We start from the raw sequence: 6,104 nt of genomic DNA on the forward strand, positions 1-6,104 counted from the left end.
TGGCTTGCCAATTTGTAAGTCGCTCTGGATAAGAGCGTCTGCTAAATGACTTAAATGTTAAATGTTAAATGCTTGCAGTCGGCGTTCCAATTCATCCCAAAGGTGTTCGATGGGGTTTGAGGTCAGGGCTCTGTGCAGGCCAGTCAAGTACTGTGCGCAGGGGCATTGTCATGCTGAAACAGAAAAGGGCCTTCCCCAAACTGTTGCCACAAAGTTGGAAGCACAGAATTGTCTACAATATCATTGTATGCTTTAAGCGTTAAGATATCCCTTCACTGGAACTAAGGGGCCTATCCTGAACCATGAAAAACAGCCCCACACCCTTATTCCTCCTCCACCAAACTTTACAGTTGGCACTATGCATTAGGGCAGGTAGCGTTGTCCTGACATCCGCCAAACCCAGATTCTTCCGTCGGGCTACCAGAAAGTGAAGCATGATTCATCACTCCAGAGAACGTGTTTCCACTGCTCCAGAGTCCAATGGCGTCGAACTTTACACAACTCCAGCCAAGGCTTGGCATTGCACATGGTGATCTTAGGCTTGTGTGCGGCTGCACCATTTCATGAAGCTCCCAACGAACAGTTCCTGTGCTGACTTTGCTTCCAGATGTAGTTTGTAACTTGGTAGTGAGTGTTGCAGCTGAGGACAGACCATTTTTACAGGCTTCAGCACTCGGCGGTCCTGTCCTGTGAGCTTGTGTGGCCTACCACTACCAATTCTCAACGGAGCCACTCCGAGAAGTTTCCACTTCACAATAACAGCACTTACAGTTGACCGGGGAAGCTCTAGCAGGGCAGAAATTTCACAAACTGACTTGTTGGAATGGTGGCATCCTATGACGGTGCCACTTTGAAAGTCACTCAGCTCTTCTGTAAGGCTGATGGAGATTGCAATGGAGATTGCAATGCTGTGTGCTCGATTTTATACACCTGTCAGCAACGCGTGTGGCTGAAATAGCTCAATCCACTCATTTGAAGGGGTGTCCACATACTGCTGTTATGTTCTAGTTCCTTTCTTTTTGTGTGTATTTTTCATAAAAAATTACAATGCATTTAAAATGATATAAAATGCAAAACCGCATTTTCAGTCTTACCTTACATCATTTGGAACAAGATATTTCAATTCTACCAGTGTATTTTGTGCAACTGTTTGGCTAGGTTATGAATTAGATTGGCATAGAAAGAAACTGTGAGGCATGCTGTATCTGTGTACTTAAAGACCAGAAAAGGCCTTGTACTGAGGGGACTTAACAAAGGTCTTGTGATGGAAAATCAAGATGGCGGGCTGGTGGTGATGTGATGCGGTTAAGGTTTACCTTAAAGCCAGGGCGTCCTGAGGAGGTTTTGAAGCCTCTCAGTTTTACGCTAGTGTGCTGGGCCCCTGTGGCGGGGGGGGGAGGATTTAGCAGTCAGTGTCTGTCTCCTGGCTACTCCCATCCAGGCATCAGCTTTGACAGATCCCCTTAGCACGGTTGTGTCCCAAATGGCACTCTATTCCCTATGTAGTGCACTACTTTTGACCAGAGCCCTATGGGGAATATGGTGCCATTTGGGACGTAAAGTCAGTGTCTAACCTCCATACGACTCCAAGGTCAGCCTTCTGAAGAGAGGAGGGATTATGGCTAGTTGTGACACTGACACACTTTTGTATTTTTCTCAGAATATTGTATTTGAGTAGAAGAAAATGATATGAAACGGAAAGTCAAAATGAAAGTAAAATCTATAGCTAAATGCAAGCATTGCTATTTGCTACAATGTCAGACGTGGATCAATCGCTCCAACTATAACCACTCAATGATATAATGCTGACCTATTAAGGCAATCACAAAGACAACATCATTTAAAAGATGCACTGCAGCCTCCCTAGCAACTCATTTAAAAGATACACTGCATCCTCCCTAGCAACTCATTTAAAAGATATGCACTGCAGCCTCCCTAGCAACTCATTTAAAAGATACACTCATTTAAAGATAGCCTCCTAGCAACTCATTTAAAAGATACACTGCAGCCTCCTCATTTAATAGCAACTCATTTAAAAGATGCACTGCAACTCATTTAAAAGATACACTGCAGCCTCCCTAGCAACTCATTTAAAAGATGCACTGCAGCCTCCCTAGCAACTCATTTAAAAGATACACTGCATCCTCCCTAGCAACTCATTTAAAAGATACACTGCAGCCTCCCTAGCAACTCATTTAATAGATGCACTGCAGCCTCCCTAGCAACTCATTTAATAGATGCACTGCAGCCTCCCTAGCAACTCATTTAAAAGATACACTGCAGCCTCCCTAGCAACTCATTTAAAAGATGCACTGCAGCCTCCCTAGCAACTAATTTAATAGATGCACTGCAGCCTCCCTAGCAACTCATTTAAAAGATACACTGCATCCTCCCTAGCAACTCATTTAAAAGATACACTGCAGCCTCCCTAGCAACTCATTTAAAAGATGCACTGCAGCCTCCCTAGCAACTCATTTAAAAGATGCACTGCAGCCTCCCTAGCAACTCATATATCACCTGCTTTACTTAAAACTGCAATAATTCAATTTTTGGGCAACCCGACCAAATTCACATTGAAATATGTGTTATCTGATACTTCTCATTGAAAACAAGTCTAATAAGCAGTATATATATTCTATGTGCATTATTTCTATGCTTCTATGCGCTCTTTAACTTTGTTTTTTGCGGGGGGTATTTTCGTTTTTTGTGCACCAGTTTCAAAACAGCTGACAATACAATATTTTTTGTTATGGAAAATCTATTTTACAGCAGTTTAGATGGCAGAGCGATTTCTGCATAGTGCAGCTTTAACAAAATGCACATCTCAATAGGTGGTCAAGGTATCATGACATAGCACAAGTGTGTGTACTTTAGTGTATTTCCACTTGAAATATTGTTTTTCAACCAGAAAAGTGCAAAAAAAAAAAATAATAATATATTTTTTTTTTTAAATAGCTGGAGTGTGTCTTTAAGTTGGAATTCAGTTGCGTTGGTTGGGAATTGAAACCCGGGTCACTGCTGCTGCGGGTTCGCGTGGGATCAAACCGCGTCTCAAAAATCAGCAGAAAAGGTCAAAATAAGGTCACCAAAATGTCTGTTTTCGGCTATACATGCTGACCACCATACCACCAACGCATGAGATCTGACGAGAATGTTCCCAGTTGAATGTGTGCAGAGGTTGTCTCCGCAATAGTAATTCGCATAGTCTTAGTATCATGAGATTCCATAAAAACACATTCCGATATTAGGAGAATTTACGCAGCAGATTAGGATAATTAACATAGCAGGTTAGGAGAATTAGGTTAAGGTCAGGAAAGGGGCTATGAAAAGCCAACTGACATTTACTCCTGAGGTGCTGACCTGTTGCACCCTCTACAACCACTGTGATTATTATTATTTTACCATGCTGGTCATCTATGAACGTTTGAACATCTTGGCCATGTACTGTTGTAATCTCCACCCAGCACAGCCAGAAGACCACTGGCCACCCCTCAGAGCCTGGTTCCTAACTAGGTTTCTTCCTGGTTCCTGCCTTTCTGGGGAGTTTTTCCTTGCCACAGTGCTTCAAAAAATCTGCATTGCTTGCAGTTTGGGGTTTTAGGCTTTGTTTCTGACATCGGCTGATGTAAAATGGGATTTATAAATACATTGATTGATTATGGAAAATGCTCTCCTAATCTGCTACAAATAAGTAACTTCCGGTTGCAGCTGTATCAAAGTGGCGTGTTTTTAGGGAGTCCCTTAGCATAATAGCTAGCTAAATAGTATAATCTCTTCAAAAATGTTGATTTTCAATGTACCGTTGAGCTTCAAAATGTTGGGCTCGTCCGGGATTTGAACCCGGGACCTCTCGCACCCAAAGCGAGAATCATACCCCTAGACCAACGAGCCAATACAACCTCAGTAGGCTAAAAAGGTCAATAACACATTACAACCAGATACTTAGAGCTAATCCAAGATAGACAACTGCCTGTCATTTTTAACGGAAGCAAATTACTGCTCGTGGGCAGAGAGAAGCCTTTTTTGCACATTTCCGTTAGGGAACGCCTACTCTGTGAAGTGGGCGGGTGCAATTACTCAAATCGCCCTCTCTAAACAACGCAGGTTCACTCAGTTCCTTACAGATTTTAGTTTTGGAAACAGAAAACTGTATTGACATGTATGAAATATTTCATCGATGAGAAAATTTGCCAAAAAAGTCGGCCAAAATCCATCTCGCTCCATTTTCTCCCACTGCCGGTCACTGGGCTTCCTCTCACCACCATATTTGGTAGTGAGTAGAACAACCGGATGCTTCACATTTATACATTCGGTGAAATATCTGTGTCATTGTTCTGTGTTTTGTTACATTATATAAATAATTACATAACATTTGGCTTTGTTCTCTGCTAGCTTTGAAGTGACCGAGTTGTGCTTTTTAATTATATTTATAGCTACTTGCTAGTAGCCTCTGTCACAGGTTTTCATCGCGTATATTTGTTTCAACGTGAAATGGGGCCGAGGCTAACTTGATAACTAGCTATCAAGATAAGAAGATGATGAATGCGTTGTGCTTCACGGCTCTCTGGTGGCAAAATGCAGTTGCATTCGCTAGTAAGTTGTCTTTTGCTAGCTAGTTACATGCATTACAGTATAAGAACAGGTTTTTACTCTTTAGTTAGCTAGTAACTAACACTTGGCTGGCTCGTTATCAACTCCGGCTTCTGAAATATTCACTCCGGGGTTACACTACAATTAATATAACATTATTATGATGATGATGATATACCATGTGTTACACATTCACCTACCATTTCATGTCTGTGACTCCAGGCAGACAGTTTTACTTTGTCAGCTTCCGGTGCAGGAAGTGTTAAGTACGCTGGACGTTCACCTCATATCAAATTGTATTGATCACACCCGCCAAATACAGCAATCTAATCACTTCAATGCTGGTAACAGGAAACGGCCTTCCTCAAACTGTTGCCACAAAGTTGGAAGCACAGAATCATCTACAATGTAATTGCATGCTGTAGCATTAAAGATTTATCTTCACTGGAACTAAGGGGCATAGCCCGAACCATGAAAAACAGCCCCAGACCGTTATTCCTCCTCCGCCAAACTTTACAGTTAACACTATGCATTAGGGCAGGTAGTGATCTCCTGGCATCCGCCAAAGATTCTTCCGTCGGACAGCCAGATGGTAAAGTGTGATTCATCACTCCAGAGAACGTGTTTCCACTGCTCCAGAGTCCAATGGCGGCGAGCTTCACAACACTCCAGCCCAGGCTTGGTATTGCACATGGTGATCTTAAGCTTGTGCGTGCCTGCTCGGCCATGGAAACCCATTTCATGAAGCTCTTGGTGAACATTTATTTTGCTGACATAGCTTCCAGAGGTAGTTTGGAACTCGGTAGTGTGTTGCAACAGAGTACAGATGATTTTTACACGCTACCGGGGGCTGTGAGCTTGTGTGGCCTACCACTACCAATTCTCAGATTTTTATTTTACCTTTATTTAACTAGGCAAGTCAGTTAAGAACAAATTCTTATTTTCAATGATACCCTAGGAACAGTGGGTTAACTGCCTGTCCAGGGGCAGAACGACAGATTTGTACCTTGTCAGCTCGGGGGGGTTGAACTTGCAACCTTCCGGTTACTAGTCCAACGCTCTAACCACTAGGCTACCCTGCCACCCCAGCCGCTCCTAGAAGTTTCCACTTGACAATAACAGCACTTAGTGGAGCAGGACAGATATTTGATGAACTGACTTGTCGGAAAGGTGGCATCCTATGACGGTGCCACGTTGAACACCATTGATCTCGTCAGTACAGCCCCTTCTACTGCCAATGTTTTTCTATGGAGAATGCATGCTCGATTTTATACACCTGTCAGCAAATGGGTGTAGCTGAAAGACAAATCCACTTATTTCAAGAGGTGTCCACGTAGTCTGTTTTCCACCAAGCCATCTTAAGATCTGGAAAAGAGAATCTGCTAAATGACAACCAAAAAATGCATTGTAAATGTATAGTACTCATACCCATAGCCTACTCTTACCTAGCTAGGAGTGTATAGTACTCATACCCTACTCTTACCTAGCTAGGAGTGTATAGTACTCATACCCAT

At 42.7% G+C, this 6,104-nt stretch overlaps 1 non-coding gene across 1 annotated transcript; it reads right to left on the minus strand.

Annotated features, from left to right (window-relative positions):
* Window positions 1–3,819: 3,819 nt before the first annotated feature.
* Window positions 3,820–3,891, minus strand: trnap-ugg (transfer RNA proline (anticodon UGG)). The gene has a single exon. It is a non-coding gene; the product is annotated as a tRNA-Pro (tRNA).
* Between the last annotated feature and the right edge of the window lie 2,213 nt (window positions 3,892–6,104).

The sequence above is a fragment of the Oncorhynchus nerka genome, linkage group LG24, assembly GCF_034236695.1.
Source record: "Oncorhynchus nerka isolate Pitt River linkage group LG24, Oner_Uvic_2.0, whole genome shotgun sequence".
Classification (NCBI taxonomy): Eukaryota; Metazoa; Chordata; class Actinopteri; order Salmoniformes; family Salmonidae; genus Oncorhynchus; species Oncorhynchus nerka.